Source organism: Vigna unguiculata, chromosome 11 (assembly GCF_004118075.2).
Source record: "Vigna unguiculata cultivar IT97K-499-35 chromosome 11, ASM411807v1, whole genome shotgun sequence".
Lineage (NCBI taxonomy): Eukaryota > Viridiplantae > Streptophyta > Magnoliopsida > Fabales > Fabaceae > Vigna > Vigna unguiculata.
The window spans coordinates 6,455,896-6,470,973 of record NC_040289.1 but is presented as its reverse complement, the minus strand read 5'-3'; the positions used below and the strand labels follow the sequence as shown (position 1 = coordinate 6,470,973).

At 27.5% G+C, this 15,078-nt stretch overlaps 1 pseudogene; it reads right to left on the bottom strand.

The window, feature by feature from the left end:
• Window positions 1-7,087: 7,087 nt before the first annotated feature.
• LOC114170532 lies at window positions 7,088-14,415 on the bottom strand (annotated as a pseudogene).
• Window positions 14,416-15,078: the final 663 nt, after the last annotated feature.

Sequence of the window (15,078 nt, the reverse complement as noted above, 5' to 3'; positions counted from 1 at the left end):
TGCACGTGGTCTTTGTTTTAGTAAGTAACTAGTGGCACGGGTGGTGTCTTTTTTTTTCTTTTAATTTTGTATTTGTAAAATAAAAAAATGTTAATTATATTTTGAGTAAATGATTATTTTATATATGTCATTATACAATATTATTGATTATATGAATCTATAACATAATATATAATATATATATATAAAGAGGATTTTAGTTTGTGTGTCCACATTTCAAAATACTAATTTTATCCTTTAAATATAATAATTTATTAGATTTTTAAAAATTGATCATTACTTTTATAAACTTTTTATAAGATCGATTATCTCTGTTTATTATCTTCTTTATTTATCAATGGTTATTCTTTCATTTGTTCATCTCACTTTATTTTTAATAAATATAATTTTAGTTTATATATTAACTTAATAACATTACATTATTATCACCTACTAATATAATATCATGCATATTTAAAAAATTCATACACACAGATGCGATAACACATGTGTTTACGCTAGTAATAGTAATAAATATTGAAATTAAATATTATTAGAATTATATTCATGCATACATCCGGTTTTTTTTTTTTATAATTATATGCTAAGAAAAATAATAAATAATTAGTATAGTTGAAAGAGGTTTAATTATTGATTTAATTGTATATTTTATTGTTTTAGTTTATTTTGGTCCATTGATTATTTTAGGGTTTAATTTAGTTTCTCAATTTTTTAAAAATATTCAATTTGATCTATTTTTTATTTTTTATTCAATTTAGTCATTTTTTTAGAATGATACAATTTTATCTTCTCGAATTTGAGATCAAATTATTAATTAAGTTTAATTATAATTTATATATACATATTAAACTAATTTTTTAGAATTTATACATCAAATTACTCCACTAAATGTAAAAAATTGGAACATTTAGATGAAATGTAAAGAATAAAACAAATTTAATATTTAGATGAAGTAATTTGATATATAAATTATAAAAGTTTAGTTTAACATGTATATATAATTATATATAAGATTAATTATATTATCTTATTAAGTGTTATAATATATTTGATTATAAATATAATACTTAATTTTAGAATTACATAATATAAGAAAGTTAAATCTTAAATTTGTGTATATTTTTATAATAATAGTCATTTAACTATAAATAAGTAGTATTTTTTAACATCAATTTCTTAACATTAATGTAGTAGATCATATTAATCTTAGTAGTCATTTAGAGTATTTTGTTGATTTACTTGTGATCGGTACAATGACATTAATTAATTGATAGACGAGTGAAAGTTGAACCATTAAGATATTTTATTTTTTAGAATACTTTTAATTAATTATTATTGTGTGGTTAGGATTGGATTATTATTCTTTAGTTATTATTGTTTAGTAGACCAATATTAAATAAAAAATGTGTTTGCTAAGGTATTATCGATATTTTTCTGTTTTCTTTTAAATTAAGATTAAGAAAACAATTATAACAATAATTATTTTTAAATAAATAATTTATTTATATAATTATATTTAAGTGTAATAATAATTTATTATTAATATTAATAATATAAATATTAAAAAAAATATTATTGTATGCTTAAAATTTACAATTAAACTTTGGAATTATATAATATACTAAAATATAAAATATATATATATATATATATATATATATATATATATATATTAAAATAAAATATAGATATATTATTTATTATGGATCTCATGCAAAATAATAATAAATAATATATAAATATCTAAATAATTAATCATAGGTATTTTTGGTAACAAAATAGTTTTAAAAAATAATATTATTTTATACTACCCCTTTAAATGAAAATAATATAAGTGTAATATTATTATTTATTTTGAATGATTAAGATTAAAAAATAACATTTAAATATAACTTTGTTTAAATTTAAAATTGACATATATGATTAATATTTTGAATTAAACTTTTTAGTTAAATATTACATTAAATGAAATGTTTTAGTTTTTTTTATTTGTAAATTTTTGGTAAAAAATTTATATGTTACTGTATTCATTTAGCTTGTAAATATATATATTAAAAGAAATATAGAAATTGAGAAGAAAACAAAAAATATTTTTAAAACAAAAAATATTTTTAAAAATAAAAATATCAGACAATATAAATAAATGTAAGTAGTAGATAATCTAATAACACAAAAGTTAAACTATTTAATATATATATATATATATATATATATATAAAGAATAAAAGTTAAACATAATAAAATATTAAAGTATTATAGTAATTAATTATTTTTAATATTTAATAAATAATGATAGATAAAATAAAATTATAAAAGATAAAAATATATTAATACAATTGCTTATAAGAAAAAAAATATATATCTTATGGTATTATATTGTAATATATATTAATATATTTTTGCATGTAGATTATTATAATAATATGCATGATTATGAATTTAAAAAATTGTTTTAGGCAATGTTTGGATAAATGAATAATTGAAATAAATATTTATTGCAATTAAAAATTAAATGTTTTTGAAATATAATAGTTACCATATGTTGAGTATAATAATCTTATAATTATCATAACAAAAAATATAACTATTATAACAAATAAAAATTATAAAAGAATTATAAAATAAAATTTTAATAGATAAAAATTAATGGTTCCTAATGTTTTTTTAACTTTAAGAACGAATTTGAGAATAACTTAAAATTATCTTAATAGATAAAATTGTAAAAAGATCAAATTATCTATGATAAAAAATATATTTATTATTATCATTATTAATATTTATTATTTAATTTGTGTATTATTAGTATAGACTTATTTATATTATTACCATATTTCACTATTATTAACTTATATTATTAGTATTATTAATTTTTATTATTAATATTATAAAAATTTTATCATAATTCATTTTGATATCAAGTTTATCACAATTTACAACTATATCATAAATTCAAACATACTCCTCATAAAATTTTGATAATGCTTAAAATTAATATGTAGGGTCAAAATAGTAACAAAAATACGAAAATCAGTAACACCAAGTCCTTTTCCAATATTTATATAAAGGATGGCACAACTAATGGACATTAAAACACATTGCTTGTCTTGATAAATTATGCATATTTTATTAATAACGAATTATGATTTCTGCAATACTTATATAAGTTTTATATTTCACATTTTCTGAGAGATTAGACATTGATCTCAATTAAATTCACATTTTAATATTATAACTTATCAGAAAGGACAAAAAAAAAATTGTTGTTTCTAAGAAAACAAATTTAATATCTTAGTATTACAAAAGAATGTTTAGGGTTATAGTATATTTTACACTAACAATATATTTAAAATAACAATATTTGGCTTTGTTATAATATAATTGATTTAATAGTTATGCATAATTTTAACTGATTAAAATATAAATAAAAGAGAGGTTACAATACAATAAATTTAATAATTATTTATATTTTTAGCAAACTAAAATATAAGTTTTAGAATTTATTATTATTAAGAACAAAAACTATAGATCAAATAATTAATGTTATAAATAATAATATTATAGTTCTTTGGTATATATTTGTTTTCTAAATTCAATAACTTTAATAATGTGTTAGATGTAATAACAACGTATAAAATGTAGGTATATTTTGCATTATAAATTTTGTACAAAATAAATACAAAAATAAAATTGATGTTAAAATTTGTTGACAAAAACATAAACTTAAACTAATATTTAAAGTGAATTGATGATATGAAATTATAAAAAATGTGAAGCTAAATATAAATTATTATAATCAAAAGTAATATATATATATATATATATATATATATATATATATATATATATATGATGTATTGATTCAAGATTTGTTGAGTAATAATTAAAGAAATAATTTAAAATAAAATATATTTATTGATTCAAATAATAATAACAAAAACAATAATAATTATAATAGTATTTTAACTATCTATTAAAACTTCGTTTATAATTAAAGAAATTTAAAATTATTAATAAAATAAACTAATTGATAAAAAAAAATAGAAATTAATCATACAATTATTAATTATAAATGTATAAATTTTAAAGATTTAGGAAATAAAAAGAATTCACTCATAATTAAAAATTAAAAACAATTAATAAAATTAGTTAGTCAGTTAATGAAAAGATTTAAAAATAATCATGATTGATTGTATAAATCAAATTGACTCTATAAATCAATCCTATGTTTTACATGTGAGCACAATTAATTACTAAATTTAGTATTAGTATAAATAATAAAATCTTTTTACATTAGCTGCTGTTATTGTATGATATGATTTGGTTCTATTAGTTTTATAATTTTTCTATATTGAATTCCTCAAACATAATTAATATTATATTTAAATAATTATTTATTTAAATAATTATATTTAAGTGTTATAATCATGTATATAATATTTAAATAAAGAATTTGATAATGCAGAACTTAAATAATTAATTATATTATTTTTATAACAAATTAACTAAAAATAAATTGTATAGAACTAAAGCAATACACAAAACTTATATAACTGGTAATGCAACCCATTAATAAATTTTAACTTTCATTATTCATTTATACGATAAAGTCATCATTTATTCTTTTGGTAAGTTAACCATTTGTTTATAATTTTAAAATATAAATTATGTATAGTTTTAACAAATTAAAATATAAATAAAAGAGAGGTTATAATACAATAAATTTAATAATTATTTATACTTTTAGCAAACTAAAATATAAGTTTTAGAATTTATTATTATTAAGAATAAAAACTATAGATCGAATAATTAATGTTTTATAAATAATAATATTATAGTACCTTAGTATATATTTGTTTTCTAAATAAGTTTAATATTGTGTTAGATATAATAACAACATATAAAATACATAAAATGTATATTTTACATTATAAATCCTGTACAAAATAAATACAAAAATAAAATTAATGTTAAAATTTGTTGACAAAAACATAAACTTAGACTAATATTTAAAGTGAATTGATGATATGAAATTATAAAAAATGTGAAACTAAATATAAATAATTATAATCAAAAGTAATATATATATATATATATATATATATATATATATATGATGTATTATAGATTCCGTACAAATAAATATTAATTCAAGATTTGCTGAGTAATAATTAAAGAAATAATTTAAAATAAAATATATTTATTGATTCAAATAATAATAATGTAAACAATACTGATTGTAATAGTATTATTAATTACCTATTAAAACTTCGTTCATAATTAAAAAAATTTAAAATTATTAATAAAATAAATTAATTGATAAAAAATATTTAGAAATTAATCATGCAATTAGTAATTATAAATGTATAAATTTAAAAGATTTCAAAACGAATGAATGAAAAAAAGTCACTCATAACTAAAAATTAAAAACAATTAATAGAATTAAATAGTCCGATAATGAAAAAATTTGAAAAATAATCATGATTGATTGTATAAATCAATCCTATGTTTTACATATGTGCACAATTAATTACTAAATTTAGTATTAGTATAAATAATAAAATCTTGTTACATTAACTGCTGTTATTATAGGTTATGATTTGGTTTTATTAGTTTTATAATTTTTCTATATTGATTTCCTCAAACATAATTAATATTATATTTAAATAAATAAATTATTTATTTAAATAATTATGTATGCAATATTTAAATAAAGAATTTGATAATACAAAACTTAAATAATTAATTATATTATTTTTATAACAAATTAACTAAAAATAAATTGTATAGAACTAAAGCAATACGCATAGGTAATGGAACCCATTAGTAAATTTTAACTTTCATCATTCATTTATATGATAAAGTCATCATTTATTCTTTTGGTAACTTAACCATTTGTTTATAATTTTAAAATTCAGACTTCAATTTTATTTATTAAGAAAAAAAAATTGTCACTATAAAATTTTTACTTTTTAGAGACAGTTATGAATAAATATGGTAATTAAATCATTTCATATCAATATGTTTTTCATTTCTTTATGGACATATAATTACACTACCTATAAATTTGGCAAAATCGTGTCAATCAAAATATACAACATTAAAAAATATATCAAGTATCAGTTAACCAAGACTATATATACATCTGAAACATATCTCACCTCCTTTATCATAAACTTATTTCTCCCAAGTCCTATCTGCCTCACGTTACAAACTCCATGTCTCACAAATGGCTCCCCAAGTCCTATTTGACTCACGTGACAAACTGCGTGTCTCATAGATGGTTCCTAAATCATTCATTTAATAACACATCATCATTTGCATATGATGATAAAAAATAATTAATAAGATGAAACACCATAGTAATATAGTTCGTGAAATTGATATATACCTCTTGGGCAGCATCTTGAAGTTTGTTTCCGTTCTCTTAACTGTAGTAACAATCAGATCATGCAATCTTTAGCTTGATCTTTAATTTTTAGGAGTTGATTAATGAATGAATGCAAAATATTATTTTACCTGCTGAAACAACTCTTGCTAAAGAATCCTCTTGAACAGTCATGACCATGAGTTCTGTATAATACATGTGTAGAAATATTCATTCAAACTAAGTTAGTTAATCTATAGCTTCATATGTGAATTAGGGATAAAATACTTCAAAAATATAAAATAGTAATCGAAAATAATAAGATAGTATTAGAAAAATAGATTTATGTAATAAGGACAAATTAGAAGAATACAATTTCATTCTACTCATTCCACCATAACTTCCATTCCATCATTGAATACCCAAATATCAAAAAGCTTTACTACATTTCCACTCATAAAGATCAGAACGATGGCAATAAAATACATGGAGCAGGTTAACATTCAAGCAAATAATGGGTGTAATTTAAAATATATCAGCAACAAACTGCAGAATTTTATAGATAACTGAAAAAACATACCATTTCTCACAGGACCCGAACCTAGCTGTCCACGCTTGTCCCATCCAAAGGCCAAGGAATTTCTATCCTCCGTAACAACCATTGTATGCCTCCTCTCTGCTCCAGCTTTGACAATTTTGTACCTTCATTGACAAAACAAACTACAAATCAATATAAAATTAAACCTTACATAGAGTAGGGTTTATAGATAATAAAATGTTATCTAAATGGTCGTATATATTAAAGTTAGAGAGAATATCTTTTTTCCATTAGTCACATTCATTACACTAAAATATGCATCAACCATAACAACAACATAAATAAACTGAAGTGCATTATTTACAAGATAATTGACAGTTCCAGCTGAAAGATGTGTGCTATTCTTTGATGAAGGAGAGTTTGGAACTGTGACAGTGTTTTCATCAAATCCAGCCACAGCCTTAGGTGCTATAGTTAGAGCAAGTGATTTGCCATCATAACCTTCAACATGAACATGAAGTTTCATTCCTCTAAGACATGTTAGGGATATATATGTATGCATGGGCTTCTTCTGTTATGCAGTCTGTTACATCTGCACATTTATGTTATCCATGTATTACTATATATAAACCTTTGTATCCTTCCCTTACGTAATAAATTCATTCTAACAGTTTCTCTTTCATGCTTTCTTCTTCCATCACTTTACCTATACCTTACATGGTATTCAAAGCTATTTTTTTCTTTCCTCATGTCTTCCGCTACTGTTAATTCTGGTGTTTCCCACTCTTCCCCATCTATGGCTTCTTCCCTCAGCCCACACACGTTCAATTCTCCTATTAGCCTCAAACTTGACGAAGACAATTTATTGATATGGAAACATCAAGTCTTGGCTACTATTGATGGTCTTCAACTCATGCGGTTTCTTAACGGCTCTCCCTACCCACCAAAATATGTTGATCCTGAGGTTGAAACAAGCGCTACTGTCAACCCGGTTTACCTTCATTATCATCAACAAGATCGTCTCATTGTGGCATGGCTTCTGGCCTCCATGTCAAACACTATGCTCACAAAAATGGTTGGTTTAAACACCTCTCGTCAAACTTGACAAAAGCTCAATGTGTATTACACCAGTCAATCACGTGCAAGAATCAAGAAATTGAAAACTCAACTCAAAAGCACCAAGAAGGATAAGTCCATTTCCGCGTACGTTCTTGACATCAAGAAACTCGTCGACGCTCTTGCAGCTATTGGTTCACCCCTCACAGAAGATGATCACATTGAATACATCCTTGATGGTCTTCACGAAGATTATGATGGGTTTGTCACCTCTATTCTATCTCGCCATGAACCCTACACCGTAGAAGAAATCGAAGCTTTGCTTCTCGCTCAAGAAGAGCGGTTCGAAAAACACAGGAGCACTAACATTCTTCCACAAGCCAATGTTTCTACATCATCCTGGACCAGTTCATCGCAAGGAAGGGTGTCCGAATGTGGTGGCCGCTCTCGTTCAAGATCTTCGTCTAACTGTGGCGGGCGTTCTTTCCCTTCAAGACAACAATCTCGGCAGCCATGGCAACCTCAACAATCCTCCTCGCAAACTAACAATAGAGTTCAATGCCAGTTTTGCTCCAAGTTTGGTCATCTTGTTGCTGAATGTTGGCACAGATTCAATCGTGATTTTCAACCACAGATACAAATGCATAATTCCCAGGTTTCATCTACCAATTCTGACGTTTATGATCAACTTTCTAATGTCTCCTGCTTATCTGATCCTCTATGGTACCCCGATAGTGGGGCCTCACACCATATTACCAATGATACAAATAATTACAACACTAAAACTTCTTACACTGGTTCTGAACATATCAAATTAGGCAACGATGCAGGTTTGCAAATCGCTCATCTTGGTTCCACAAATCTTTCTTCCACTTCGCGTTCTTCTTGCTTTGTTTTAAACAAACTTTTACATGTTCCCACTGTTACAAAAAACTTGTTAAGCGTCTCCCAATTTGCTAGAGACAACAAAAGTTTTCTTTGAGTTCTTTCCTGACTATTGTTTTGTCAAAAATCAGGAAACCAAGGAGGTACTTCTCAAAGGAGTTCTTAAAGAAGGCATATATGTGTTTCCCACCTTGCAACACGCATCAAAATCTTCTCCAACGTTGTATCATTCCTCTGTCTCTGTGAAGACTGACTCTGTTAAGCTTTGGCACGCTTGCATGCGTCACGCTTCATTCCAAACCATCAAACGCATTTTGCATCATTGTAACATCTTTGCCAATACTATTTCTAGTTTTTGCTATTCTTGTGTTGTTTCTAAAATTCATCAATTACCTTATGTTCCCTCTCAAACTCAATATATGCATCCCCTTGAATGAGTGTATATGGATATTTGGGGACCTTCCCATGTTTGTTCTATAAATGGTGATCGATACTATCTTTCGTTTGTTGATGCATATTCTAAATATACTTGGATTTACCTTTTGCATGCTAAATCTCAAGCTTTAGATGTCTTTCGAAAATTCAAATTACTTGTAGAAAATCAGTTTGACTGTAAAATCAAAGCCTTACAAAGTGATAATGCTTGTGAGTTCTTGCATTTCGACAACTTTCTTGCTTCCTTTGGCATCCACCATCGTTATATTTGTGCACACACACATCAACACTGTGATAATCAGGGTCGTTCTCTCGCTTACCATATCTCATGCTTGGCCTGTTCATCAACTGGATGTAAACAACGCCTTCCTCAATGGTGAACTTAATGAAATTGTATATATGGATCAACCTTTTGATTTTTCCTCCAATTCACATCAAGTTTGTCGCCTACACAAAGCCATCTATGGGTTGAAACAGGCTCCTCGAGCCTGGTAAACCTGGTATCAAAAATTAAGCAACACTCTGGTGCAACTGGGTTTTAAACCCACTATATCTGACCCCTCTCTCTTCACTTTTACTAATTTCAAATTTGTTCTACATATATTAATTTACGTTGATGACATTCTTATTACAGGTTCCTCATCACAAGCTATTAAGAATCTCATCACTACTCTAAACAATTCATTCTCGCTCAAAGATTTGGGACGCCTTCACTACTTTCTTGGTATTGAGGCTCATTGGACACCTGATGGCTCATTACTTCTCAGTCAAACCAAATATATCCACCAACTTCTCCAAAAAGCCAACGTGGTCAACGTAAATTCCCAACCTTCACCTATGGTCTCATCACCTAAACTCACCGCAGATGGCTCCACAATTTTTCAAGATCCAACTCTCTTTCGGCAGGTTGTTGGTGCCCTCCAATACTTGACGTTCACTCGCCCTGATATCACGTTTGTTGTTAATAAAGTCTCCCAGTATATGCACAACCCTTAACTTCATCATTGGAAGGCTATCAAGCGGATCTTTCATTACGTTGCTGACACTCACTCCCATGGTCTTCGTTTCACGTCTTGCAAAAACTTCTCTGTCCACGCCTTTGTTGATGCCGATTGGGGGTCAGACACTGATGATCGCAAATCAACCACTGGGTTTTGTATATGCTTAGGTTCTAACCTTATCAGTTGGTCATCCAAGAAACAACACGTTGTCTCTCGCAGCAACACAGAAGCTGAGTCACGAAGCATCGCCCATGTCGCTATTGATGTTTCCTAGCTTTGTAACCTTCTTCGTGAACTCAATCTTCAACCAACCACTCCCACAATTTATTCTGACAATCTTGGTGCAGTTTTGCTCACCGCCAACCCTGTTATGCACTCTAAAACCAAACACTTCGCTCTCGACGTCCATTATGTTCGCGTTCTCGTCCACAAACAACAACTATGTATTCGTCATATACCTATTCGTTATCAGGTCGCCGATGTTTTGACCAAAGCTCTATCTGGTTCCTCGTTTCTACCTTTTCGTGATAAACTTTGTGTGTTTGCTTTACAACCTCCACCCTAAGTTTAAGGAGGGCGTGTTAGGGATATATATGTATGTATGGGCTTCTTCTGTTATGCAGTCTGTTATGTCTGCATATTTCTGTTATCCATGTATTACTATATATAAACCTTTGTATCCTTCCCTTACGTAATAAATTCATTCTAACAGTTTCTCTTTCATGCTTTCTTCTTCCATCACTTTACCTAAACCTTACAAGACAATACAACTTGTTTCCACTTACAAAATATCTCTACCCACCTTTTCTCAATGGCACTGTTGTGTTACCATTCCCATATGTTGTCAAAACATTGGTCGTGTTACATGTCTCAAAGTTTTCTTTTGTAACCTCTTTCACACTTTGGCCTTATGAATACTGAAAAACTGCAAAAATCAAATAAAGTTATCAATTTGGTGTAAAATTAGGATCGCAACAATATAAAGCTAAAACTAATTTCTCCTGGTGTAAAAATCAATCAATCATCCAATAATATCCTTCGATGCAATCTATTTATTGATGAATCCAATATAAAATTTTGTAAAGAAAAAAGCCTATAGCAAAATGAAATGAACATACGTCTGTACAACATGTAATTGTATCAGCTTCTCACAGAAACAATCTTCAAAAAGCATACTCACCATCTGCACACACTCTAAAATCTGAATTATAATACTCCAAGGAAACTAAAAAGACATTCCATTTCAGTGAGATGAATTCAACATTTAAAAGTTCATTCAATGAGCAACATCAACATGTAAAAGTTCGTACATTACTCTTATTGTTTCCCCTTCCATGTAGTTATAATTGTAGCTATTACACCAAGGTTAATGCATGAGAACAATCAACCAAGGAGTCTTTGTCAAGTTAATTTTGAATGAAACATAGAGTAAAAGAAGAAGTAAAATGGTATCGAGTTTAAGAAAGTCTTAAGAGGTTTCATTGTAATTTAGTCAAAAATATATCTAATGCATCAGGATCTATCAAGAAAGTACTTTAAAATTTGTATTTTATTTCATCCCCATTTATATGGGTTCTTTATTACTCGTTTCCATGTAAACTTTTCCTCAAGAATAAAGAAGATATTAAGTAAGAAAATAAATGAAAAAATAATACAGCCAATTGAGCATTTGTGAAAGAACCATAACATCATCCAAGACATATCAAACAATAAAATGATAAATAATAACCAAATCTTATCCCACTATTTAAGTATTAGACTGAAGGTACAATTAATCATACCAAGAGTGTTCAATTGTTTCAACTGATCCAATTTGCAAATGAAGGAAATGTTATTTTTTGCCAAAGCCAAAAAGAAAAGTGAGAGTGCAGAAAAGAGAATTATAAATAAAAAGAAATAATCACTACTAATATTCTTCACGTTGTTCTAAGATAGATGTGGTTAGCACATGATCATGTCAAAACTATCACCAACTATCATCAGGTCAGAGACTAACGACTGAAGCGATCTAATTAATATATTTAAGCTTATTTTTTTCCTGCATTTAGCACCTAGTTCACATATTCACATAATAGACATCTCTATTGCAACATCAATGACCATGTTTTGAGGTGACTCTATTATTAGTTCTATGGGGAGATCCAAAAAATATAATGTACTATATGGAAACTACTGCTTTCAGAATGAAAATATCATTAACAGTAATAATGAAGTTAATTGGCTCTACATTATAGTTTCAAAACATACCACTCCATTTTGCAAGCGAAAATTTTCTACAAAGTCCAAAACTTTTACTCTTTTCTCTCTTTCACAAGGTACATGAGATACCAAAAGAACCCCAAATATTTCACACATGTAAATTATGAGTATTAGCAAGCGGCCTAGCTCAATAAGATCTTTCAAAAAGTCATTGTAGGTAGGACATCACCTTGACCATCAAACCATTTATCATAGTACGTATACATATATAATATTTAGTATGTATATATTGGGGATGCCATGACTGACACTAAAACAAATGGAGCAGCATACCAGCTCTATCAATTTGTAAGTAGTATATATCCTGCCATAACTTTGATTGATTATTAAAGACATAAAACATTAAATGGAAAGTTATGCTAATCATAAATGTATAATCAATAAATAATCAAGGTTACCAAAATAATCAAGAAAACATAATCCCGTAATCAGAACACATAAATCCAAAAAGACAACTTATAACATTACACTAAACTAATGCGTTAAGTAACCACCACAAATAAAAAAAATAGTAGCTTCAATGTTTAAATGAAACAGAGAAATTTGTTTCGACAACCAACTGCCAATTAGAAAAGTAATCGATAAATAAACGAATTTACAACTCAAACATGAATCATATTAATAAATAAATGAATTTACAACTCAAACATGAATCATATAGACTAACACATATAGACTATTTTTTCCTTACAAGAGTTTCAAACCACATACCTTGTACAAAGCTCCTTGGTTAGCTTTATATAGAGGCTCGTTCCATTTTTTTTTTGTCATTGTAACTAAAATGAGTTCACAAAGAACAAAGTTTAATACCAAAAGACATACCTCTTTTTAGTTATTATAACTTTGTGCTGCCGAACTGAAAAAAGTAATTCAACAATGGTAAATAATTTTCTTTCTCTTTATTATAAAGTATGATCATATCATAGTACACGATAAACAATGGTTGCATAAACTCCTCAATAACTTAAAAATGGAGAATTTAAGATCACAGACTCTAAAAAGCTAAAAAATAACATGCGTAAGATAAAGCTAACCTGCACAAAATGGTGGAACACCATAAAGTAAGATGTACAAAATTACTCTAGCACTCCAGATATCTACTTCTCGCCCATAATTCCGCTTCAATACCTTAGGAGGAACCTGTTAGGAATACAAGTGTGAGTCTAAGTCCCACATTGACCAGAAATGAGAAAATAGAGCACTATATAAGAATAAAGACCCTTAAGGTTTTGGGTTGAGAGTGGTGTCAGTGTCTTATGTGGTTGGGCTCAGATCTCATTGGTGTTGTTCTCCCCAGTGAAACCCCCTCTGTAAAACCTGACAGAACCATGTAATATGGACTTCCAACTATCTCATTAAATCTTTCCCTTGAAAAAAAAGGCAAAGTTTCAGGCATCGTTATGCGCAACATTGCAACAACCCAAAATCTATAGTCTTCAAAGCTGCAGTTTTTGCAAATAGAAAGTTTTCCAGCTTAAGATCTCGATGCATCATGCCATGCTTGTGGCACATCTGAAACGTAACATCAAACAAACCTTCAGTATCACAAGTATCCTCAAGTATCACAAAGAATAATACAAGACTTGTATTGTGATTCATAAAAAAAAACTTTGTTGGATCCAGAAACTTCGAAAATGAAAAAACTAACGGTACGCACCAACTTGATAGTCGAAAGTCTTCACATCGATTAGGGCATCAAAGTAGTTTTGAAGGGGATCAAACCCAAGATAAAACCATACATCATCAAAGGAGAAGTATCAAAGTTCAACAAAAAACAAAAACAATCAAAACGTCTATAAAATCATAAGAATAAATATTACCGATAAAGGCCGAAAAGAAAACAAACATAATGAAGGATCATATTCCCAGGGATTTAGAAAGACCAATTTTGTGCTGCAAAGACCAATTTGCCAGTACAAAAGCTTATTCCCAAAACAAAAGCAGGGGTAGGTTGGTAAACACAACAACAATGAAATGACAAAAAAACCACATTTCTGGACAGCTGTCACGATTTTAAATATGGATATTTGAGTAATATCCCTAGTAGTTTGTTTTCTTAGTATTTAAGTAGATACGGGCCGCGGGCTGACCTGTTTTGGCCCACGGGTTGGCCCGACGGGCCAGCGGGCTTACACAGGTCGGGCTGTCTCAGGTTGGCGGGTTGAATTTCTTGTCTCGACCCATGCTTTTTTTGTTGGGCCGGCGGGCCGTTCCGTCGGGCCCGACCCATTTTTCCATCCCTACTCAGGACAAATGAAAGTAATACTCTAACCACTGAGTTAAGTAGGTAATTTATAACTCCTAAAAAAAGAGTACCCATCTATCATAATAATTGATTATAGATGTTAAATCATTGATAAGCAATACCAACATCCATTCAAGGAATTCCTCATTTAATATTAATTTTTACAAGCAATTATCTTCTAAATATGTATAAAAAACAGAACAGATGTAGCTTAGTTAGGTAAAGCACCTCGTTTACACGAGCACCAATGTTTTTTTTTTAAGTTCATCCTATAATAAAAAAAAGTTTATCTTAT